This window comes from Sciurus carolinensis, chromosome 14, assembly GCF_902686445.1.
Source record: "Sciurus carolinensis chromosome 14, mSciCar1.2, whole genome shotgun sequence".
Lineage (NCBI taxonomy): Eukaryota > Metazoa > Chordata > Mammalia > Rodentia > Sciuridae > Sciurus > Sciurus carolinensis.
Genome location: NC_062226.1, coordinates 25,841,949 through 25,868,964, shown reverse-complemented (window position 1 = coordinate 25,868,964; position 27,016 = coordinate 25,841,949).

Sequence of the window (27,016 nt, the reverse complement as noted above, 5' to 3'; positions counted from 1 at the left end):
TCCCAGTAGATTTAGAATCTGGTGCTTATTTATGCTTCCCTCTAGGTAATCTTTATTATCTCAATTGTGTTTGCCAGGGGCTAATTAGAGGTGAGGGCACAAGCTAATTGCTAAAATTTTTCAGAACCATGCAAAGTATTTATTTGGGGGTGGGGGTGGCAATTTCATCTTTGGTAGCAGAAGAGATGGTTTGTGATCCTAACACTTTATATGACTGCTGGTTCTTAAGAGTTTACTATGCAAAGTGATTGACTAGCAGTGTAGACCTGAAGCTATGATTGTTCCTGGCACCAGGAAGAGGTAAGCTCAGACTCTGTGCCCTTAAACTGCCATAGCCTGAGTTTGATCCAGGACTTCTTATCTCTCACAATCCTTACCCATACCAAGAAGGAAAAACCACAGGGGTGCAAACAGAACCAGGTTCCCCGAGGATACCAGAGACTGCGATGAGGACAGCAGAGGCGCTCCACGTGATAAGTAAAGAGTGAATTCTGGTAGGCAAGGGCAGACTTGAAAGAGCAAAGTTATTTGTCAGTGGAGCACAAAAGACGAAGGTTCTAGAAAAGCAACACTTAGAAATTCAGACTGGCAGTCTCAAGAAGTCTGACATGATCAGCTACATCTTAGAACAGAGAAAGGTTCTAAGTAGCTTTTCTTGATGGTTTTATTTATAAGGAAAAGAGTACATGTGTACTGTGTGTGTGAGAGAGAGAGAGATTGTCCAGGAGCATATGGCAAACTAATCTTTAAAACTCTTATGGCTCAGACCCACTAAATATGTTCTCTCTTAGAACCTAGAAAGGTTCTCAGGTCCATCCCTAGAGAGGAAGGAAGAAAAAGTCAGAAGAAGAGAGTCAGTTTTTTCACTGCTGTGACTTTAAGACCAGACTACAACAATTAGAGGAGGAAATGTTTATTTGGGGACTCACAGTCTCAGAGGTCTCGTCCAAAAATGGCCGACTCCATTCCTCAGGGCTTGAGGTGAGGCAGAGCATCATGGTGAAGGAGTGTGGTGGAAGAAAACAATTCAGGACATCACACCAAGAAGGAGAGGGGCGGGGGAGAGAGAGAGAGAGAGAGAGAGATCCCCCCGTGAACAAAACCCAAACCCCATTAACCCACCTCCTCCAGCCACGTCCTACCTGCCTACAGCTTCCAGTCAGTTGATCCCTATGGGGTCATAATGCTCTCATAATTCAATCATTTCACCTCTGAACTTCTTTGCGTTGTCTCACCTGTCAGCTGTTGGGGGACACCTAATCTTAACTATAACACTCAGCAGTAGGTTCAGTCTCATGCTGGAAACCAATTAGTTGAGAGTCAAGGCAAAGGTAGAGAAAGAACTTTATTCCAATGAGCTAACTGATTGCAAGATGGCAGCTAAAGGGCCTTCTCTCAGGAGGCTGATTTAGGGGCGGTTTATATGGAACATGGGTGATGACAACTGGTGGGCACCTTCCCACAGTTGAAGGTTTGTGGCCAAATGACTCACCTCTGATCCTAATCACCTGGTCCAGAGATGCTTTCCAGTTCTTCAAAGCTCAAGAGCAAAGGTCATTATTTCTATGGGCCATGCTTGTCACTGATTAGTTGGCCCTCCGTGCAGTTCCTGACGTATTACACAATGGACAGACTAGAGGGGATGGTTGCCCTGAGGCCCTCTTGCTGATCACCAAACTTGCCATAAAGAAAGAAAACATACTTCTCCTAATTATTGTGGAAGACAAGGGTTAGGCGAGGTGAAATAGGGGGCCAGGCAGGGGGCCTGGTCTCAGTGCTCGGCTTCACAGGGAGTGATATTGGTTCCCTCTGAGATCAACAGCTCATCAGAGAGCCCCATTTACACCAGCTTCGTCTTCACATTTTGTTGGGTTGAGCAGCATCCAATGCACTGTGCCTCCATCTCCCCTTCCAGCGTGCCTTCCGTTCTGTGGGAGGCTGGAATTGAAAACTGGCTTGCTTGCAGCTCAGGTCTGCCATGCAAATGAGATGGTTTTATTTATAAGCACTCGTGCCAGATCTGAATGTAGGAAGTGAAGACTGTTTTCCTGTTTTTACCACTTCTCCAGGCAAGAAAAGTCATAGGAATACAGGACTGTGGCAGCCACGAGAACACACCTCTGAGTTCTGCACTGCAGGGACTGTGTTCACCAATAGCCCTGCTGCTGTGCCACCCACCCTCACCAGCACCAGCACAAGCCACACTTCTTTCTCATGAACTGCTCTCAGTAAGTGACCCCGCAGCAGAGACATGGGCTCCTCTGATGGATGCCTTTGGCTCAAGAATTCACCATCTATTTTGCTGGATCTTTACAAGGTCTCTTGCACAGACCTGATTTTCCGGTGTCCTTTGAGAGTCTGGTAGAACATTACCTTGTGCAACCCAGTCACCTCTTAAAGGAAAGGTAGTAATGGTCTCCCCATTTGCTGTGGGAAAGGGAAAGAGGTAAAGACTCTAGCATCTAATACATTGATTTATTGTTTGTGAGTTAGTAGTGTTAAGAATAGATATCACTTGTGGAATACCAAACCTATGTGCCAAGTGTTTACACGCTGTCCTACTAAAAGTATTAGTGAGGCATTATTTCATTCTCACAATGAAGCAGATATTATTAGCCACTGTCTTACCTGAGATTTGATTAAGAAAGCTTCATTGTTGGGTTCCTTCTCAATGTGTTGTCATGTCTACACTATCTAGGATTGCCAGATAACCTATAGGACTCTCAGTTAAATCTGAATTTCAGATACACAATGTGTAAGTCCTTCAAGCCTGCAACTTTGGTCCCAGTAATATTGGATATATACATATACTAAAAATGTGATTTGTCATTTATTTGAAGTTCTATTCTACCTTTATTTTATTTACTAAATCTAGCAATCCTGACAATAATTAAGAAGCCCTGAGGGGTAGGGGAGAAGGGAAAAAATAACAGAATGAATCAAACAACATTACCCTATGTAAATTTATGATTACACAAATGGTATGCCTTTACGTCATGTACAAACAGAGAAACAACATGTATCCCATTTGTTTACAATAAAAAAATAAATAAAATAAAATAAAATAAAAATATCAAATTAAAAAAAAAATTAAGAAGCCCTTCCCAAGGAAACAGGAGGAATGTTCTTCAAAACAATGCTGCAAAAAGTCAAGCACCAAAAAAAAAAAAAAAAAAAAAAAACAAACCAGAATGAGACAAACATCATTACCCTATGTACATGTATGATTACACAAATGGTGCAACTCTACTTCCTGTACAACCAGAGAAACAACAGTTGTACCCCATTGGTGTACACTGAATTAAATAAATTAATTAATTTAAAAAAAAAGCCAAGCAGTCTTGGAAGAAAGACACCAACAGTAACAATAGGAGCTAATTTACTGAGCACCTTGGTGGTGGGCACTGTCCTGAGGTCTCTCTTATAACAACTCATTCTAACCTCACAACAAGCACTGGGCCAGGCCCTCCTGTCATTCTGGTCTTAGAGACAACAGAGTCAGAGAAACTTGCCCAAAGACAGACAACCAGCAGCCAGAAGGGCTGGGCTACAACCATGGTCAATTCCAGATCCTGGGTGCTTAACCACCACCCATTCCCATGGAGAGCAGGCAAGACTCACCCGATCATGGAGGGAATCCTCAGCTCAGGGCGGCACAAACGGAGATTCCCTCTATGTTCTTTCCACTCACCAACAATCTAGACTCCATTTTTCTCCCTAGTAGGTGTCACACCCTGGTCTGGCAGCAGACTAACCAGATCTCATACACAACGTTCTTACTTAGAAAGGGTTCTATGTTCACATGTAAAATTTTTGGAATAGAAAGTATAAAGAAACTTAAAATCACCTTAATTTCCGGTGTTAAGGTACTATACAACCTTTCAGTCTATGGACACATCAATTTTTTAAATTACTTTTAAAAAAATCTGAATCACCACACACACTGTTTTGTGGCTTCGATTAATAATACATTATGAACGTCTTTCCTTTTCCACAAAGTTGTCTTTGAGAAGCATATGGGCTGAAATGTGCCCCTGCCCCAGCAATTTCACATATAAAGGTCTAAGCCCTGGTTGGATGGACACAGGGGTCAGCATCTTCATGAGAGACACCACACAGCTCACTTCTCCTTCCGCCGTTGGAGGACACTGCAAGAAGACAGTCACCTGTCACCAGGAAAAGAACCCACGCAGAAACAGACCTACTCCATCTTGATCTGGGACTTCCAGCCCCCAGAACTATGACAAAATTAATTTCTGTCGTTTAAACCACTCCATCAATGGTATTTTGTGATGGCAGCCATGGCAGACTGATACGGAGAACGTGAGTTTTTCAGAGCTATGATATATCATCTGATGGTTATCAGATTTATTCAACAACTCCCTATTGCTAATTCCATAAATTGCTTGCAAATTTGTATGTTTATAAGTAACCCTTATGATAAATACTTTCCCTGGCCCTAACTTAGAATAGATATCTGAGGGCAGACAGGGTTGGGGTGACCAATCGTCTGTTTACCCTAGACTATTTCTGTCTGTGCATTAAAAACCTCAGTCTGGCTAGACTAGAACAGTTAGTCACTCTATCTCTAGGTCAAAAGCAACAATGTACTTTCTAGGACCTTCTTACCCATCTGGTTGGAACATCCACCAGACCTGACCTAATTTCCACATCCATTATATATATGAATTGCCCTTCTCAGGCATAGTATTTTACCTATAATTTACATGAACATACTTCAGCATAGATACTGAGATACAAGGTATAAATTAAAAGTAATCTATAATCCAGAAGGAGTTAATTAATATGTGAAGCACCCTAATCAGGAAGTTACATTCCAGAGGTGGCTGGTTAGCATTTGAAAGACCCTAATCAGGAGCCTGTACTCCAGCTTCAAAGCTTGCTACAAGCACCAAGACAAGTGCTTACTTTAAATACTTCTATCTGAAGGTGCATATTGAGCTTGTTAATTAGCACACAGAGTATTAGAAATAATGGTGAAATACAAGCTAGTCCAAGAACATTCTGCCTTGCATTAACAGAATATTTTGAAAATCTGGTATCAAAACCAGACAGCCCAATACCACTGGGTCAACTTTCAGGTCAAGGACCATTGATCCATCACTCCTACATGTATCAGAGGATTTGGAAACTGGGGGAGCCTCTTGGGGGTTATCACAATGAAGAAAAGGGTGGGGGAGATGACCAGCAAATTCATTGCCTAGGTCCAGGCTAAATGTCCTACAGTGTCCCAGTCAGTTCAGCACCCAAAATGCCAAAGACGCTGGAAAAGCTTCTAAGTCATCATTAGAGCCTCCTGGCATTTTTGCCTCAAAATAAACCATCCTATTTATAGAATCCCAATGGCAGAGAGTTCACACTCGAGTGGACTTAGGAAACGTAGTGGTCTTTGTGTCTGAATGTTTTGTTATTGTGTTGGGTCAGATTTTGCTGTGACAAGTACCTGGGAAAATCAACTTGAAGAATGAAAGACTTATTTTGGCTCCTAGTTTCAATCCACAGTCTGCTGGCTCCATTGCTATATGGCTTGAGGTGAGGTCAGACTTCATGGGAGAGGGGTATGTCAGTGCTCAGCCACAGATTCCGATTTAATCATTCCGGTCTGGGCCCACATTTCTCTTTTTCTTTTTAATATCCCCTAGGTACATCTAATGAAGAGTCGTGTGCTAAGACATCCATAATTCACTTTGAATACCTCAGCATAGACTATGTGGTGATAATACATCTTTGGACTAAGCCAATGGTTTTTTTTTTTTTTTTTTTTTTGGCGGTGCTGGGGAATCGAACCCAAGGCCTTGTGCTTGCAAAGCAAGCACTCTACCGACTGAGCTATCTCCCCAGCCCAGCCAGTGGTTCTTGATGTAGGCTACATGCCGAAGTCATCTAGAGAGCTGTAAAAGACAATTCTACCAATGCTCGGATTCCACCTCCGGAGATTCCGACATACTTAGTCTGCAGGTGCAACCTCAACATCAATGGTCTTAAAAGTTCCTCCAAGTGGCTCCAATAGATAATCAAGAAGAGACCCACTGAATCAAGTTCCAGCCCAGGAACAATCAGTACATTTAAGTATATGAAGTTCAGGAGTGATCTGAGGACATTCTGATCCACATACTCATTCTTCAAAAGGGGGCTCTGGAATGGTCTTCTATTATCCTATCACCCAAAATCAGATGCTTAGCAAACTAGCACTTTGGACATAAAATGAGTTTTTATTCATGAGTTTTTATTAAATAGCATGATGAAAGTAGCAAATGGACTTCTCCCCAGTGAAATTATGAATGTATAATACATATGTATTAGCTATGAGGAATATTATATTAGGACTATTACACCAACTATTTTACTAAGGATATACTGATCTAAGCAAAGTCTCTAAGTGGTTCCACGTTCAGCTGCAAATTCTCAAGGTGTTGGGTGCCTAAGTTTCGCTCCCTGGATGACAGGAGGCTTAGTCTTCACCTTAAATGAGCCTGTGGTGTAAAGAGTAAGTGGAGCCCCTCACAGCAGACCTCCTGGAGTTTACCCACCAGGTCAAGTGAAATTTGGGGCATGACTCACTAGTAAGCATTTAGTTGGTAGACGTCTAAGTACCTAGCAGAATTTTCTCTTAGATTCGCTTTATCTAAAACCTGTTATTGGGGATAACAGGTTTTCACAGTCTATTGGGGATAGCAGCACTTCACAGTCACCCACCCCACAGCATAGCCTCAGCTGATGGCTGTGAGCTTGGGGCCAGCCCAGCTCTCACAGAGTAAACCGTGCTGTCTTCTTGTTGGACATACGCAAAGCCTGCCTGGCTGTTGTGGAGCATGGCAAAAAGAACATTCCAGAGTCATATCTGAGCACAAACAAAAGAGACTACCTACACCACAGAAATGGCACCATGTCTTCCTCTATCAGCCAACACAGTGACCAGACTCCTCCCTCCATTCTAGCTATAGCTTCATCTGCTCCTCCAGCTCCTAGATAAAACGTGTGTGAGAGCTACTCCATGACAGCATGGTCTTCCATTCTATGTGCCCTGAACTCTCCCTAGAACCACCTAACACAAGCCCAAATTCTCTAACAGGCCCCTTCTATACCTCCCTTAGCAAGATGTCCCAAGTTTCTTCATCTCATTTTTTTCTCCTTTGTTGTTAAAAGAAAAAAAAAAAAAATTGCTTTTTTTTCTATTATTAGTTCCTACGTAGCAAATTACCACAAATTTAGATGCCTAAGAAAATACGAATTTACTATTTCACATTTCCTGTGAGTCGGAAGCCTGGGCTTCGGTAGCTGAATCCCCTTCTCAGGCTCACACAGTTGAAATGGAGGGGTCGGCTAGGGCTTGTATCTTCAGCTGCAACTTGGAGTCCTTTTGCAAGAGGATTCAGGTGACTGACAAAGTTCAGTTCCTGAAACTGGACGACTGTTTCCTTACTGACTGGTGGCCAAGGGTTGCTTTCTGCTGGTAGAAGCTGCCCTCAGCTCTTAGCCACAGAGCACCCTCCACAGGCAATTCACAACTTTCTGTTTGTTCTTTCCAAGATGACAGGCAGTCTCTCTGCAAGGCTCACTTGATTAAGTCAAGCCACACAAAATTGTTCTGAGTAAGCCTTTGGACTTATTCAGAACCTAATCACGGGAGTGATATTACAATGCTTCCCAGGTCGCCTTGAGGTTCAGTTTAGACTCAAGGCAGGGGTTATACCAGTCATGTCCACCAGGGGGCAGGAATCTCGAGGACCATCTGCCTAACCAGCCACAGATCTAACTGTTCAACTTGGTTCCTGTTGGCTTTGGTTGAAAGACGCCAACATTTTTTCAGGTATCATTTCTACCAAAAGAGCCTAACACTTGTGCATAGTCAAACTGCATCAAATCAGTTCATAACACTGGTATGGGAAACCACTGGTCCAACTGGCCAGACTTGCCTGAGACCCTTCCAACCTTCTGGGATCACTCCTCCTTTTCACCTGCAAAACCATTCATAGGTGCTGCCCACCAAGAGGCAGGTGGAGTTTGACACCCAGAGTAAAAAGAAGGCTGTTGCCTAATGTGAGCTATTTGTTCAATAACCTATTCACCACTTTGAACTACTTATAAAATGACATATCCTAAGTTAAAACAACTTTACCCATTCGCTCAAATTTGTCTTAAAGAAGGGCTGGGAGCATAGCTCAGTGATAGAGCATATGCCTAGCATGCTCAAGGCCCTGGGTTTGATCACAAACATGTGAAAAAATATATATTAAAGAATATTCTTCTTCATCTCGCTGGGGTCGTAGCTCAGTGGTAAGAGTATTTGCCTAGCACAAATGAGGCACTGGGTTTGAGCCTCATTACCATATAAAAACAAATAAATAAAATAAAGATATTGTGTCCATTTACAACTAAAAATATTTTTTAAAAGGAATGTTCTTCTTGAATATATCCAATTGAGTTTAAAGCATTCTGTCAAAGGTAGAAATGACTAGAACTTCTCTCCTTCTTTGAGAAGACAAGAATACTTGCTAAGTGAGTAAATAAAAGTATTTCCATTATCTATAATTTTGAGCACCTCCTGTCCCAGGTTGGGAACCAGGAATTCACCCCTAATTGAAATGTCTCCGTGAACAGGTTGATTTGCCCCCAGGAGAAGTATCCTTGTCATGACAATTATCATTTAGTTCATGTAAATTCTCCAATTATCTTCTTTTAGAATTGTATTTAAATTATCAGGGTCGTTCCCTGAATAAACATATTTTGAGCACCAATGACAAGCCAGGTGCTCACTATGGAGATACAGCAGTGCACCAATAGAAATTTTCTCCTTCATGGAACTTTCCATACAGCGGGGACACACATGTTCAACCAATAATCCAAAAACGAATACATAATTCAAGTCTTGATGACTAGTAGGTAGGAAAAGTATAAAAGAAAGATAAAAACCTTTGGTCGTGATGAATTAGGGGGTGAAAATTGTGAGTTTAGGCATTTTCTCTTTTCTCCTATCTCTCTACCAAGATCCATTAGGAAGACACCCACTCTCCTGGGAAATGCAAAAGGCCGTTAGCAATGTAGTCGCCTACCCCAGGGAGCAGAGAGCCACTGAACCCCTTCAGGAGTTAAAAAACAGGTGAACTGTGTGGCCAAGACCTTCCACTCACCCCATCTGGAAAAACTAGAGCCCTAGCATTCAAAGATCGTCACCTCCTCATGGCAAACAAGGAAAATCAATCTTCATTGCCAAGTCAGCAAAACAAAACATCCTCCCTGTAATTAGTGAGTAAAGAAATCTACTTTGGAGTCACTTGCTGTCTATTAAAATTGTGTATGAAAATCAGAAATACCTCATGTTTAAATATTTACCAAACACGGATAATTCGTAGGTCTTAAATAGAACCGTATAGCTCAGTTCTGTTTATTCATTCTAAAACAAGGAGCTGCCACTCTAATTAGCCAGGTAGAGTCAGTGCTCTCTAAAACCTTCCTTGATTTCCCCAGGCACCGTTATTAATGGCTACGTCCTCCTCCTGCTCCCACAAGACTTCCATTCCGGCTCACTTTTGTGTTGTACCATAAATAGCCTGAGGTCTTTGAAATTATGTTTCTGCCCCTTTTACTCAATTGAAACCCTCAAAGAGAGTGACCTGGTCTTATTCGCTCCTGTACCCTTAGTACCTAGCAGAGTGCCAAGTGTAGAGTTATAAAGGTCAATAAATGATGGGGTCATGAAAAAGATGTGGCATAAATCAAATCTAAACAAATGGAGCCCGACAGGGTCCCGTAATCCCATGACTCAGGAGGCTGAGGCAGGAGGATCACAAGTTTGAAGCCAACCTGAGCAGCTTAGCGAGACCCTCAGTAACTTAGTGAGACCCTGATTTAAAATAAAAAAGACTGGGGATATATCTCAGTGGTGGAGCACTTGCCTGATGTGCATGAGGTCTTGGGTTCAATCCCCAGTACTCAAATATATATGGGGGGGCGGGCAGATGACATTTAACTTTTTAGTTGAGTCCTGAATGAGGACACAGTTGTACCAAACTGAGGAAGATGTAGCATTCAGGTGAGAATTGCAAGTGCCAAGGACATGAGAGGAAGAAAGAAACAGAAAGCAAACCACAGACAGGGGAGAAGATGAGACCAGAGCAGAGGTCAAGGCCAACAGCACGGCCCCTTGTAGGTCAGGCAAAAGGTTTCGGGAGTGTACTATAGACCACATTTTAAACAGCAGAATTGCATGATATGACTTACATTCTTAAAAGATCACTCTGGCTGTTGTTTGGAGAATGGGATATAGAGATGTGTGCTATTTATTTCACAAGTCCAGGCAACTGGTGACAATGACTGGTTCCAGAGAAGAGACAGTTGAAATAAACAGAAGAAACTGTACTTGAGATGTCCCTGGACAGCACTCCCCACTGTTAAAATATCCAATTATTTCTATACTAGATGTAAAATAAGAGTATTCCATTGGTGTCCCCAGCCCAATACCTGAATATCTCCAAACTTCCCCAGAACCAAAAACCAATGCCTGGTACAGTAAAACTATAGTCCCAGGCAGTTCTGTCACCTGACTCTGCTGTAATTGGCAGGCCCCAAACTGCACTCTTTACTGAAGATCACAATTGGGGCTGGAGGATTGGTGGTAGGGCACCTGCCTAGCACGCATGCCTGGCCCTGGATTTCAACCCCAGCATAGAAGAAAAAAATCACAACTGAATTTATAGGATAGGAAAAGAGAGCAATGGGGTAAATTGGCACTCCTAGGTTTTTGGCATGAACTGTTAGATGGATAGTGTTGCTGACAAGTGGGACAATGGGGGTGGGGGACAATAATTCTGTTAAATTTGATACTTTTATTAGATACCCACTTGGAAAAAACGTAACAGGCCAAGAGAAGATTCCCAACTACCACCCACACTAGCAATCTTCCACAAAACCAAACTCTAGAACAAACTCTGAAATACCCTCAGTGATCACTTTATTGCAAATAAACCTATAAAACCTCTAGATTCAATTAAGATCATGAAGCACGCCCATGACCTCTATGAATCAGACTCTTACAAGTCATTTGGCTGGCTATAGTAGGTTGAATAACGGTCACCCAAAGATATGAGACCCTCACTCGGATACCTGTAAATATGACCTTATTTGGGGCAAGGGTCCCTGCAGGTGTGACTAGGGTAAGACTCCTGGGATTGGCAGGTTAGATGAATTCCCCAGGTGGCCCTAAGTGCAATCACTGGGTCCTTATGAGGAGCAGAGGAGATGACACAGCAGGAGAAGGCCTTGTGAGGAGGGGGCGAGGTTACAGCACTGTGGCCACAACCAGGGAACACTGTCTGTCACCAGAAGCTGGGAGAGGTGAGCGTAGATTCTCCCCCAGGGCCTGCAGAGGGAGCAGGTCCTGCTGAACCTGACTCCTTCCAGGGAGGCATACTTCAGAGTGCTGGCCAACAGGACCCAGAGAATACATTTCTGTTGTTGTAAGCCCCCATGTTTGTGGCAATTTATTAGAGCAGCCACAGGGAGATAATGTACCCACAGGGTAACTGGAAGGAAATGGGGTCTCATATCCAGCGAACAAATGGAAACCGAGAATCAAGGATATGTATGACATCCTACTATGGACTCACCCTACCCTTTCAGTCCCCAGTCTGGTTAGCCAGATGGCTTTCCCCTGTCTTCCTGGGAGACTTTATTTCCTGTGAGATGAGAGAGAGGGGACAAAGGCTCTCCCCCTGAGCAAACTTTAGCTAGGTCTGAGCCCTCTTCTCCACTCACTAGGCCTTGATCTTGACCTCCCTCTGTCTTTGACCTACTCACCTGGCTTCAGCAAGAATCCTGCTAAATTGACTTGATAAGAATCACCCCCCCCTCTTGATAGCTGATCTCCTGTGACATCTGACATTGTCCCTTATCCCGACCTTTGATGGAGAAATCTTCAGCCTGCCTTCAGCACCAATCCCATTAGGTCAGTGTGATATTATGAACTCTGTTTGGTCTTTGTTCCCATTTCCTGGCACACAACCTTGAAAATCCTTGGAATCTTCAAAGTGATTGCTCTCACTGTGCTCATGAATGGACGCCCTGGCAATCCCTAGGAAGCTTCGGGATGGAGGCTGGTCACTGGAGGCACCGAGGCGGGATTCCAGGGCTAGAACTTCCAGCCCCACCCTCAACAGTTAGGGAGTGGGAGGGGCTGAAGGCTGACTCCCAAAGGTGATTTAATCAATCATGCCCACCTAAAAAGCCAAAAGGACAGGGTTTGGAGAACGTCTGTGTCGCTGGCGGTTCGGAGAGGGTGGTGTGCTAGAGAAGGCACGGCGCCTCTGCCCCTCCCCCCACCGGGGCCCGTACAGCGCCTCATCCGTATCCTCTGTAACAAACCAGTCACCATGAACCTTCCCCTGAGTTCTGTGAGCTGCTCCAGCAAATTCCTCAAACCCTAAGGAGGGATTATGGGGACTCCAGTTCATGGCTGGGTGGTCAGAAGCACAGGGCTTGCAACTGGCACCTAAAGTACGGAGGGGGCAGTCTAGAAGGCTGAGCCTTCCACCTGTGGGACCCAACACTGTCTCCAGGCAGAGAGTGTCAGAACCCAGTGGAACTCGAGGGCACTCAGCTGGTGTCCACGGCACAAGTGATTAATTGCTTGCTGGAAGGGAGAAATTCCCACACGTTTGGGAACCACAGAAGTCGCCTCTGTTGATTGTTGTCATGCGAGAGCAGAGAAAAGATGGATTGTTTTATCCGACAGTCAGTTTAGTAAGAATCTTCCTACCCTGTTCTCTCCTCTTCCCTTTAAAGTGTTCCCGCCACCAACCCCTTCACCATGCTCCTTGGCTCTCGGTCCCCACTCATCCTGGTATTCAGAGCTGGGCTTGATCTCACAGCAGGGCACTAAGCTGGCATCAGCTCTGGGGTCAGTTATCTGGCACCATTGTGGACAATTCACGTGTGTTGTTACATTAATCCACCCACAGAGTCACAGAGGTAGTTGTTATTATCAGAACAGACCCCATTGAAAAGAAGGAGCATCTGTACTCACACGATACCTTACGGGAAGACACCAGTCATTATGCATTTGTCTCAACCCAGAGAATGTCCTCCAAGAGTGAACCCCAATGGGAACTATGCATTTGTAGATAATGACACATTCAATCGGGTTCATCAATTGCAGCAAATGTTAATAACAGAGAGGCTGTGCCTACGTGGGGGTAGAAGGTATATGGAAAATCTCTGTATCTTCCTCTCAATTTTGCTTTCTAAAAACAATTAAGAATTTTTAAGAAAAAGAGAAAAAAAATCAGCAACTTACTCAAGACCACAGAGCTAATGAATGTTGAGGGCAGATCTCAAAATCAGATATCAGACATTGACATCTGTACCCTTTCTTCTTGACGTGCCGTAACGATTAAGATGCGCACGCCAATAACTGTGGCGGGAGGCTGCTTGAGAAGAGAATGAGCTCGAGCTCTCAGGGTTCAGAGAATCCATAAACACAGGAAGACAGAGGACTCGCATGTGGAGCCCAGACTCGGATCTCACCCAACACTCTGCCGGCATCAACTAACTCGTCTGCCTGTGGAGGGAACACTTCGCCTAAGGTCTACTTTCTTAACACAGTTCGAAGTGTGCACAGTGGTGTTGTTGACTGCAGGCCCCGTGTTGTGCAGCACATATCTAGAACACGTTCCTCTTGTGTGTTGGGGTTAGATCTGGAATGCTCTCCACAGTTTCATTTTAGAAGCATAGTCCCCAGTGCAGCCGGCTTCACAGGTGGGGCATTTAGGCAGTGATTGGATCAGGAGGGCTTTAACCTCATCAGTGGATGGGTCCACTGATAGTCGAACGAACTATAGGGACCCATTCAAAGGAAACAAGTCACTGGGGGCGTATTCTGGAAGGTTTTGGAGGAAGCAGGTCCCTAGGGTCATGTTCTAGAAGTTTTTGTCTTCTTTCCAGCCCTTCTCTCTCTCTCTCTCTCTCTCTGTCACACACACACACACACACACACACACACACACACACACACACATCTTCCTGAAAGCCATGGACTGAGCAGTTTTTGTTTTTCTCTGCCATGCCTTTCCACCATGATGTTCTGCCTCACCTCGTGCCCAGAGCAATGGACCTGGTCAACCATGAACTGAGTCATCTGAAACTATGAGCCAAAATAAGTGTTTCCTCCTCTAAGTTCTTCTCATCGGGTATTTTGGTCACAGTGACAAAAAGCTGACGTATAGCATAACAGAAACCTTATACCTATTGAACAGCAACTTCCACTTCCCCTCCTCACAACCCTGGAAACCACCCCCCTCTGCTCCCATGCAGCATCCTGCTGGATGCTTTAAACAATCCTGTGATGAGTGACATCCCACATTCAGAGGGAGAGACTAGGGAATCTTCAAGGAAAACTTGACGCTAACTCTGGACTTTTCAGGATAAGGAAAGGGGAGTTTGCAGAACTGCAGGGAAGTCTTGTTTCAAGGGAAAGACAGAATGTTCTAGAAAAAGGCAAGTCATGTTCATAAACTAGTTTTTGGTGAAGCTGGCCAGAGTGGAAGGAGAGCCATAGGGAAGAACAAAGACTGGAGAGCCGCGAAGGCCATGCTCACACTTTTGGCTCTTGTTCAGTGTGCCTTGAGGGTCCTTGACATGGATTCCAGAGCTGAGCTTTAGGAAACGTGCAATGTGGAGGATCGGTCAGGAAGGATGGAGGGAGAACCTCGAGACAAACGAACCCGGTGGGAGCAGAGACTGGAGCCCAAAGTGAATGAAAACAGACAACACATTTTTACAAAAGACGTTGAAGAAAGGAGAAACTACAACTCAAAATAAATAGTTCTCTGTGGAACAGATGCAGCCACGGGCCTGGGATGCTTTCACTTAAACCTGTACGCGTTAGATGGCCAGGGCAGCAGCTGGCTGGTAGTAAATTGCTCCTTATCCCTAGATCGAGGTCATTTCACTCTCCTACCCAGAGTCTGAATAATAAACGTTTTATTCTTCCAAAGAAAACAGTGTCATTGAATGAGGTGGAAATATCAGAAACAGGACTGTTTGGTTTTTAGGGACAAAGTTTCACACGACGTGTCAGAACTCATCTATTTCTTTCCCAGTTGACCCAGCCGACCTTGGAAAGTCATTTTCTTCCTTTTTTCAGTACAATTTTAAAAATCGAGGTGTTTTGAGAACTGGAGAGGCAAACTTAGGAATGAGGTTTGCAGCAAAGAAAGGGTAATCGATCTGCTGGAGAGTTCTCCTGTTAAGACAGGAGGGGAGCAGTTGGAAGGGCGCCCAGCGCAGGTGGCAGATGATGCAGGGATGACGAAGGGGACTTATTGATTGGCACCTGTTACTTCCCAAGACCGAGCTTGAGGTTGTGAATTTCACGGTGAACAAGATAATCCTTGTCCTTGGGGCTTTCATGGACATAAAGAAAAATTATTTGAACAACAAGTTTTGAAGGAAAACTTTGAAATCTATAAAAACTCTGGCAATTCCATGATTTTCTGATCACTTTTTGATCAAAAGTCTGATGGCTTCTTAAAGCTGAAAACACAACATAAACTCAGTGACTGAAAAAGTTTAGTGACCTAATGGTGGATGATGCTGAATCTTTTGAAATGAAGACTTTCCTCTCCCTTCCAGCAAAGGCCTCCCTGGGAAAGTGGGGGTAAGAGAAGACGGGGGAGTATGTGACTTCCTCTACCTACCCATAACCCACATGGGTCAGCTGATTCCCTCAAGGTTGGGGTAGGACAGGGTCAGATAGGTAGGTATAGGCAATAAGAAAGAAAGGTAACAGAAAATGTTAACAGAAAGGTAACAGAAAAGGTTAACAGAAAATGTCTGCCATGCCTGGGTCAGGGCCATGGGACTATCCCCTTGACCCAGGTAAAAGCCCTGGGGTTTAGCATGACTCTCTCCTCTGACCACTGGAATTCAGGAGCACAACTTTGGTTTATCCTCTGTTGAAGTCACTTCTACCCCATGAGAACTCTGCTAGATTGAATATAGGGATTGCCAGATAAAACAATCTTTGTCCAGGCAAAAGCTGGGAGTGAAGTCTAAGCACTACACAGGAACAATTCTCATCCTCTGATTTTTGGGGGGTGGGAGAAGACATGGGCATCAGTCATGTGCTCCACTAACTGCTCTCTGCTCAGTCCCATGGACAACCCTCGTCCTCAGATGGTGAAAGGAGGATTTCTCCAAAGAAAACCCCATAGATTTTACCTAAATCTCCAATCTCTTGACTTTATTGACTCCTTGCTGGGGAGTTAGGTTTTGAACCTGAGTGCTCCACATTTCTGCATATGACCTGGAATCTCCTTTAGAATATGTGCTGTTGCATCAACTGAAACCTGAAATATAACATTCTACTTCATCTGCAGTGACCAAAGGGGAAATAAATTTCAGAATGTATTAATAAGTCTAAGTGTTTGAGGCTTCAGTGCAAAGCCCTTTAAAGGAATAAAGAATAAAGCCTCTTGTCTCCCTCTCGGCTTCCACTATTCTCCAAACCCAAGTGTGAGATGTTATCATTGCAGTGCAAGGAAATACCCATGTGAACCAGCACCCCACAAACCCCCAAGGAAGTGAACACGCTGAGCCACAGAAAGATGACATTTGATCTCAAATCAAGGGCTGAATAATCCTGGCATCTTAGTGTGGAGTGAGAACAATGGATATAATCAAGTTGTCATTCAGGAGCAAAGAAAACTGATTGGAGATGACAGTCTCCTCCATCACATTCAAGAAGGACCCCAGTCTTTTAACCAATTCTCGGAACAGGAAGGAAGAGAGGAGAAGCCTGGAGAGTGCACCTTGCTTAGATTCAAGAAGTGTAAGAGAAAGAAGATGGCTTGGCTCCTGTCGCTGAGTCATCCAGATCTTCCCAACTGGCCATGAACAGGCCTCAGGTGTGCCACCAGAACTTAAACCCCTAAACCTGTGGAGGTCCTGGGTTGGTCACCTCTGGTCATAGGAAGCCTCGTCTGGGGTTCTTCAGAGAGTCATGGAGATGAGTGGGATGGACCTGTGTACCCCACAGAGCTTGCAGGCAGCAGCCTAGTAAGTGCCCCTGAGCTCTAATGGCTCAGCCTCAACCTGCCGAACAGAGCCAAGAAGGAGTCCTTCCACCCAGAGAGCCAAACCTGCAGCTCAACATGGAGCCTGAAGGTGGATAAGTGTCCCGTGGTGCTCTAGGAGTTATGTTCCTCGGGGACCACAGTGTACAGTCCCAGGGGCCACCTGTCTGTGTTGAGAAAGGTAGGTAGTTAGGCCTGGTGGTAGCCTCCCCTGTAATTGGGACTTCTGCCTGCTTGTAATTGATGTGCCCTCTTAGTGGCATCAAGCTAGCTGCAGAGTGACTACTCCAATGATATGTGAGTGCCCTGCAAATTAAAGCCACACTATTATTTTGAAGTACTAGATATAAAAAATTAATTAGATTTGAAGAATATTCACACCGTGACAAGGAATTTCAACAGTAAAGTTTTCAATAGAAGGATCAGCTGTTCTAGATGTGATTTATAATTATATTTTATATATAACAATTTATAGATCTAAATATAATTTCAATTATTATGAATTATGGAATTTTGGAATACAAATTTTGAATAGTGATGAATAATGATTTCTAAAAAAAAATTTTGTATTTAAGTCTTCTTATTTTTTCCACATTTTAAACAATAGTCTAAAAACTGTTTTTGTGATCTCCACATGTAAAGTTTTTCACTAATGGTCAATATCCAAAATTTAAAAAGGTCATTATTAAAAACTTCTGATCAGGAATTGAGTAGTAATTTCAAGCATCAACCTTGATGTCTGAAAGTTATATTTCTAAAAGCAAATTCATTTTCTCATTTAAAAACTGATAATACTTATTTAGGGGGTATATATAAATAAAATATCTAATCAATTTGTCATTTTCCTTGTAATTCCATAATGTAAAAAAAAATAATCTTTTTTTTTCACCTTTCCCCATATAGAAGTCTCCAGGACCCTTTCAATTTATCTACAATGTGCTGGAAAAACAGTACTTTTACTTTTATAAAAATACGGCAGCAGAAATCCCCACATTAGAGTATATAGTCTGGTGAACAGCTTAGGCAAGGATCCATCCAACAGTCTTTTGAGTCAGCAAGGAAGCTTATGGGGAAATTTTCTCATAAGAAATATGCTTCGACATACATTTTTTAATGTGTATGCTTTATCAAGAAAGCGTACTTTGTGTAGAGTGTGGCCAGGATTGTTCCATAAGAAACTTGATCCTCAACCATGAATCTCAGTCGAGATTCTGGCATGAACCCCAGTCTTGGGAGGAGAGCTCACAGCTGCTGTTCAGACCTTCTATCCCAAAGCAGGACAAAGAGCAACTGAAGCCCTGTGCTCTCCAGGTGTTTGATCTTAATTGAGTCATGTCTTACTATTTGGTCACTTAGCTGCTGTTATGAGTTAGATCTGGAATGTCCCCAAAGCTCACATGTGACAATTCGATCCCCAAGGCAGCAGTGTTCAGAGGCAGGGCCTTAGAGAAGTGATTGGATCACCAAGGCTCCAACCTCATCAATGGACGAATCCATGGATGAATTCATAGTTTAATAGGTCATTGGGAAGTGGTGCAAACTTTTGGAGGTAAGGCCTAATTGGAGGGAGTAGGTCATTGAAGGCATGGCCTTGAAGGGTATATTTTGTCCCCAGCCCCTTCTCTCTCTTTCTGCTTCTTGGTCACCATTAAAGGAGCAGCTTTGCTCCAGCACATGCTCTCCGCCATGATACTGTGGCTCCCCACTGGCCCAGACACAAGGGCGCCAGATGACCAGGACGAAACCTCTGAAATCATGGGCCTAAACAAATATTTTCTCCTTTGATTTTCTCAGCAATTTTATCCCAGCAATAGAAAGCTGACTAATGCAGTCACTTTTTAAAAAATGGGCAATTGAATCTAATTTTAGCATGTTCTTCGGCTAATTTCACTTATTATTTTATCTTTAAAATATGGTCTCTACTCACTCTTCTGATTTGCAATGCCTTATCTTTTTTCTCCTATTCCTACCCCAGGGCAGAATGGGGAGATCGAAGAGGTGAAGGTGCTCAGAGATTTCCAGAAAAGGCATCATGTAAGTGGTCAGAGAATGCCTGGTACTGTTCAGTCAGGTCCAGCCCTCAGGAAGCTTGGCTGAGTTCCTCCTATACCATCATGTATGCTTCACCTCCTATGCAGAGGCACATGTGTGTGCTATTGCTTGTATGGCGACACCCTGCAGTGTAGACATTAGTAGATCCAACTCAGAGGAAGATACTGAGGCTCAAAGTCACTTAGCGATCACTGAAGGACACATCTCTACTGGGTCTGTGAGTAGGTCAGGAGTTAACAATACAATCTGTTTGATTTTGAGCCTCACTCCATGCTTCTTAAACTTGAATGTGCTCTTCTAAATCCCCTGGACATCTTAAAATGCAGATTCTGATTTAGCAGGTCTAGGGTGGAGCTGGAAATTATGCATTTCAAATAAGCTGCTAGGTGAGGCTGATGAGACTGCTCTAGGGAGGGCACTTGACTGAGCATGCGCACGTGGTCTAACCAGGCCCCTCTGGGTAGACTGGCATCCAGGCGCAGCCCAGACCGAGCTGTCGAGGTTATCATTTACAGCTGAGTTCCCCCTCTTTCTCTGACTGGCTTTTGATCAGGGTTCCAATGGATGGCTAGCAAGAGCTAATTACAATCCCAACTAATTCACTGTGTCAGTTGTTATTCATTAACAAATTATGTTCCTGACAAACTGCTCTAGTGTGGTACCCTAAGTACTGTAATTAAAATCTTAGAAAGTTGCATGTGGGCCTAATTGATTTCCTTAATGTATTACTCAGACTAAACATTCCATTATTTTGTGTCTTGATGTTTATGAAGGGGTGGAACTGCCGCTGCCGCCCAGGCAGCAGAGAGATCCATCTCTGTGTTAGCAGGAGAGCTTTCCTGCTCCTGGGTCCTCCTGGATTCCCCAGCACTCCTACTCAAGCTTTCAGATGACAGTGACTTGCCTGGTACTAGAAATATTCACACAGAGAGGGATAAAGAGTGATTAGACTTAAGTCTATAGGTTGTGTTTCCTTCTTAGATTTCCAAACTTTGGAAATGCCTTAGTAATCGAGAAATGAAGAGCTGTTCCCTGTGCAGGCGTCGGCCAGGACTTTGGACTGTCCCTTTATCACTCAGCACCACAAGACAGGGAGGGCCTGAGCAGAGCCAGCATCCAGGTTTCTATGCTTTTGTCTGAAGCCCCGTGAGTCAGACCAGTGCAAGTGTGGGTGACAAATTTGAAATGCTATGTACAGCGGATACCTATACCACAGTCCCTGGAATTAAGTTGCATTTATTCCATCCATTTCTGTATTCAACAGCCTCTCAATGAGCAGACAGGCTGGGCCCAGAGCTAGAGGTTTTTAAAAAGCTTTTTAAACATGCAAAATAAGCACAAGCATGATAAGGACATCTCATATGCCAGGCTCTGTTCTAAGAATTTTATTCTTGCTCAGTTCTGTGATGGAAGGACTCTTCTTATCCCTATTTTACAAAGAGGAAAATCAAGGCAAAAGGAAAGGGAAGGAACTTGCTTATTAAGGTCACACTGCCAGGATTCAAGTGTGGTCTGTCACCAAGTCCCTGCTTGAACCACTGGGTGACACTGCCTCTCTTCAGGATAACAATAACTAATGAGAATTTAATATGTCCCCATGAGTAATTTATCACACACACACACACACACACACACACACACAAAACTAATGAGGTAGCTACTGTCACTATCCCCACTTCACAAGCACAGAGAGATTGCTTAAATGCCCCAAAGACTCACAGCTTGTAAGTGGCAGAGTCAGGATTTGAGCTGAGGCCCAGAGCCCATGATCTTAATCTCCATGAATCTTATACAGAGCTTACACTGGACCTAGCACAGATCTGAGAAATTATACAGGGATTTGGGGCCAACACAGTCCAACCAGTTTAAATAATTAGGCTCCAGGTATCCCTGCCCTAGATTTCCAGCCGATGAAAATACGACCCAGGGAGAAAGTGCAAAGCTGAGATGTGAGCCAGAGTGTCCATGCCTAAGGCTGCCCGGGGCCTTGTATTGTGGCCCACCAGGTGCAGCCAAGCTCTCTGACAGCACCTCCTCCCTCTGCCCTGCTCCCCCTCACTCCGTGTCTGACACCCCAGGGGCAGGTCACACGTGTCTGAGGATAAACTCAGCAAGCTCTCTCGACATTGCCTCACAGGTCATGCTGCGTGTTGGAGAAACCAGGATGTGCTTAATTTTGGAACATGACTTTCATTTGTTATGAGGGTACACAACAGAAAATTGCAAGCCTGTACTCCCAGTGACTTGGGAGCTGAGGCAGGTGGATCACAGGTTCAAAGACAGCCTCAGCAACTTCACAAGGCCCTGAGCAACTGAGGGAGACTCTGACCCAAAATAAAATATAAAAAGGGTTGGAGATGTGGCTTAGTGGTCAAGTACCCCTGGGTTCAGTCCCTGGTACCTAAGGGGAAAAAAAGCAAATTATGAAAAGAAGACACTGCTCATGTTTTCCTGATCCTGAAACACACACACACGCACACACATACACATACTCAGATGTCAGTTATGAGGGCTTCGGGAGGAATTAGACTATGTCTGCGGGCACAGAGGCCAGGGTCTTTTCAACAGGCCACCTTCCTGCTGTGCTGACACTCTGGTGACACCGGTTCTCAGCACGAAGAGCTTCACTGTGGGTCCAGTCCTTTCCTGGCCCTGCTACCACGACTCCTCCTGTCTCACCGCCATTACCCAGTCACTTCCTGTGTCCTTGGTCCACAGGCTTCCTCCTCTCACACGTCTCCTCTCCAGTGGGTGCCTCTGCGGACCCCCAAGCCCAGGCCTCTAGATCTCTTTCCTTCTGGACTTCTGCCCCAGCATCACACATCCCTCGCCCTCCGGTTTCTGAGGATGGTTTGATGATGTGCCATCCTTGGTGAGTCCTTCTCGCAACAGTTTCCATTCATACTCTGTGATTTCCTCCCAGTTATACCAACTGTGTGTCCTTTATGGAACGTCCCTCTGATAGATGAACTGGCTTTTTATTCATTCTTTTTTTGCAGGGGTGGGATTAAACCACTGAGCCGCATCCCCAGCCCTATTTTGTATTTTTATTTAGAGACAGGGTCTCACTAAGTTGCTTAGCACCTTGCTTTTGCTGAGGCTGGCTTTGAACTCACAATCCTCCTGCCTCAGCCTCCTAAGTCGCTGGGATTACAGATGTGAGCCGCTGTGCCCAGCTTCATTCATTCTTAACACATGATGTTCATCTACTGATTTTTAAAAATGAATAAATATACTTACATGTATATATAGCTTTATATATATACTACATAGTGTATGTATATTGTATATTTACATATCTATTTTGTATATCAGTCATACAACAAATTGTCATATGTTTGTATATATTTATATAGTTAATGTATTTTGTATTTATTTGATTAATCTTAGCAATCAATACCACAGTTTTTTATTTACATTAATAAGCAAAAATCAGATTTGAGTTTAAGTCTAAAGATCCATGTAGGTATATTCATCCCTGCAAATTCCGTGGTCAATTCTTAGGCATGGTCTTGGAACATTGATGACTTGCCTAATGAAAATGCTGTTGGGAATCAAAAATTGCTCCCAGAACAGTGCCACCTGTCCACAAGAGTCCTCACAAAAGCTGGACAAGATGAGAAAACGCAATTGTGTGCCACCGGTCTTTCCCTCTGCACAAGCCACCGTTTGTAAGCAGAGAGGGAAGCAGAGGAATTGTTACAACATCTTCAACCACTCTCTCTAATTTACCTGATATATTGGAAAACATCTGGCTTAGGTTAAGTGTTCGCAATACAGACTATTTCTGAGGCCTGCTGCAGGTGTCTGGTTAAAATGGGATTTCTGTTTTCTTCAGTGGAATTGTCATTGGAAGGTTGCTTGCTGGCAGTTTTCAGTTTGGGGAGGTTGAAAAGCCCTCAGAATCTTTGGAACAAATTCCTTTTGTTTGGGGAAAATTACCAGGATTGGTACATAAAGCAAGAACCCACCCATTGTCCTTGGCGGTAGCAGTGGCACCATAAATCTGCATGCTGAAGTTGCAGATTAAGATGCCAAGTGTTCTGCCCAGTGAAGTCACTGAGTATCTTTAGCCAGAACCAAGCCCTTGAAGAGGGAGCCAAATATTTTGCCTAAAACACTGGTATTTAAGCAGTATTCAAAGATTTAATAATATTAGCACTCTGAAATATATTTCCACTATTTGATTGTTTTCAACTTTTTTGATACAGTTTATAAAGGCATTTTGGAACCAATCATCTGAATAGATGGTTCTCATAAGAAGATGTACAAAAGGCCAACAGGTATAAAGAAAAAATGCTTAGTGTCACTAGTCACCAGTGAAACACAAAACAAAACAACAGCAAGGTGTCACTTCACCCCAGTTAGCATGGGTGTTATGACAAAAAATAACAAGCAACTGGCGAGGATATGGAGAACAGGCAACTCATTTACTGCCGATGGAAATGTAAATGAGTACAGTCTTTATGGAAATAGTATGGAGGTTCCTTAAAAATAAAATACCTTACTATCCAGCTATTCCACTACTAGGTTCTATCCAAAGGAAATGAAACCAGCGTAACAAAGAAATATTTGCACTCCCATGTTTACTGTAGCACTAGTCACAGTAGCCAAGATGTGGAATCAACCAAGGTGTCCATTGGTGGGTGAGTGGATAAAGAAACTATGGTGTATATACACAACGAGATGCTATTCATCAATAAAGAATGAAATTCTGCCATTTGTGGCAAAATCGATAGAACTGGTGGTCATTCTCTAAGTAAAATTAGGCAGGAGTAGAAAGATAAATACTGCCTATTCTCACTTGTTTGTGAAAGCTAAAGATCCCACAGAAGAGAACAGAATAGTGATTAAGAGAGGCTAGGAAGAATAGGGAGGAGAGGGGATAAAGAAGATGGATAATGGGTGCCAAAATATAGTTGGATAAGAGTAAAAAGTTCTGGAAGACTATCACACAGTAGGGAGACTATTGTTTACAACAATGCATTATTTATTGTATAAAGAACCAGAAAACAGGAGTTCAAAGACCCAACACCAAGAACTGATTAATGTTTAAGATGAAAATGCTAATTACCCTAATTTGACCATTGAATGCTGTATACATGTATTGAAATCACACTGAATTGTCATATATGTATGATTACTAGGTCTGTTAAAATTTTAAACAATTTTAAAAACATTTTAAAAGATACTTTATATTTTGCATAATATTCCAGTAAACATGTGCCACAAACATGACATAAACAAGCTTCAAGAAGCAATTCTTAACCTTCTCATCACTGCATGTAATGCTTGCTGAGTGTATTAGTCAGGGTTCTCTAAAGGCACAGAATCAACAGGAAGTATGATTATAAAAGGGGATTTATTAGTTTGGCTTACACAACCAGAAGTTGGATAGTTCACAATGGCCGTCTGCAGCTGGAGAGCTAGAAGAACCAGCAGCTATGCAGCCCGAGAATCAAAAGCCCCAAAATAAGAAAGATCAACAGTGCTACCCTACTCCACAACCAAGGTTTCTGGAAACTACCTGGAGAATCACGGGCAGAGTCCGCTTTGGAAGAGTGAGGAAGTGAGGGTCCTAGCAGCAATCAAGAACCCGTTCAAGAAAAGTCGAGCTTGCATCTGCATCTGCTTCCTTGTTCTTCCAATTTTTATTCCATCCTATTGGGTGGTGCAGTCCACGCTTACAGAGGGTCTCCTTTTCAGTTCACTATCATTCCAGTGGTTCCTAGACACGCCCTCACTGACACACCCAGAAGTCTCTTAATCATTGACATTTCTTAATCCAATCAAGTTGACAATTCCACTTAACCATTACACTGATCTATGTATTTTATTTCATTGTTTTTAATGTTAGTCATGTCTCAGCGAATTGCTATTATGACCTGTAAATGGAAACCACCAAACTATTGTGATTGCTTTATTTGGGTTCAGTGATCAGTCACAACCCAAGTGTGGTGAGTAGGAAATGAGCAAGCCTTTAACTGAGCAGAAGGAGCGTCTGTTCCCATCTGTGGAGACCAAGAAATGTGGGGCCTTAGACTATGAGGCTTGAGGACATATGCTGATGCAGTAGTTTTCCATGAAACACTTCAACGTAGACACTGAGATACTATATATGCCAGTCAGTTTCATCGTAGCTATATATATATGTCCAGCCGGATCCAGCTTTAACTCTAGGAGCAGCCAGGGGTGGTCAGCAGTCCTTCTCATCTGGACCATCTACAAGTGCTTTTGTCACCTGTATCCCAATCAATAGTCAAAGCTTTGCTAATTCTCACATTAAATGTCAAACAAGGGTTTTCATTTTGGAAAATGGTGTCCTGTTGATCAGCATAGCAAACATCAGAATTGAGCTCTTACTGGTGAAATTCAAAGTGTTTTGGGGGACTGGGGATGTATGTGGTTTGGTGGAAGAGCTCTTACCTGACATGCATGAGATCCTGACTTTAATCTCCCTCCCCGCCTCCCCAAAAAAGTGTTCTTGGCCCAGGTTCTAGCTCAATTGCAGAGCACTTACCCGGCATGTGCAAGGACCTAGGTCCCATCCCAAGCATTGCAAAAAGCAAACAATAAGAAGAAGGTATTCTTGATATATGGACTGGTTAAAATATCTCCTCCCTCACTCCATCAGAGTATTACAATCCAGACAACCTGGTCACCTATCACCCTGGGAGACTTGATTGCCAGAAAGCTTTATGTGCAGCCACTGGTGTGTAGCCATTGATGTGGAATATCCTTGCTATCTGATGTCGACTGTAAGGGTGACAGATTTCTGTCTCTGCAGTCTTGGCTTTTGTCTCCAGTGAACAGAAGTTCATGCAAGGTGCTCACTGGAGCATCCAAAAGGCCAGACAGAGGCTGTGACTTCATCAAGCTTCCCAGGTAGACAGTACAAGCTGTGTTGTGCTTGCTTTCTAGTGATTGTGTGTTTCGCAGAGTCTGACTTGAGACTTGTGTGGCAGAGTCTGACCTGAGACTTGCTTTCATTATAAGAAAGCAAGGTTATGCAGGGTGGCAGATTGTCACCTGCCTCAGACTCCTTTGAATGGCTAGTGTTATCTTAAAAAACACCACCAACAAAACCCTTATGATCTGCAATTGCCAAACCAATTAACATCACTTCCTAGACCCCTTTTCTACTTTCAGATCTATGTGGAGAGTGAGGGATGCTGGAGAAGCAGGCCACTTATGGGGTGAGTGTCTTACAAACATGACCAACAGAACGGAGATGTGGAGCAGATGAGTGTTTCCGTGACTGCCAGAATTCCATTGGTGAGAAAATCTCAGCAGGGGAAGGTTTTCCCAGGATGGGGACCCGGGTCATTTACCTTACATAGTAAATGGAAATATGACCTTATTTGGTAGTCAGATGCTGGTGAGACCCAGAGGTCACATTCGAAAACACAGTATGTAAAAAGAATTTCGCTGACAGGCCACAGCACCACAAAACTGGTGTTTTAGTTGTGAAGTAAACATTCTCAGGATGACATTGTGGAAGAAACACACACAGCCCTTCTTTGTATTTTATTTAGAGACAGGGTCTCACCAAGTTTCTTAGCTACTCGTTATTGCTGAAGCTGGCCTTGAACTCATAATCCTCCTGCCTCAGCCTCCTGAGCTGCTGAGATTACAGGCCTGCACCACCAAACCTGGCCAATTTCAGACTTTTCTAGTGGGCCAAAGGGAGAAACCAGAATGGAAGAACCTCTGAGGAAGGGACTCTCTGTATCAGGGGCCGTTTGGCAGGAAGCTAATGAGAAGGAGAGTCGAGGGAGGTGAAGAGGGGAAGATGCTCCATTCCTGTGCTTCTCTGGCACAGTCACTGAACTTAGGATCAAGTGTAACCCAAAGTGGGAGAGGAATCTTCTCTT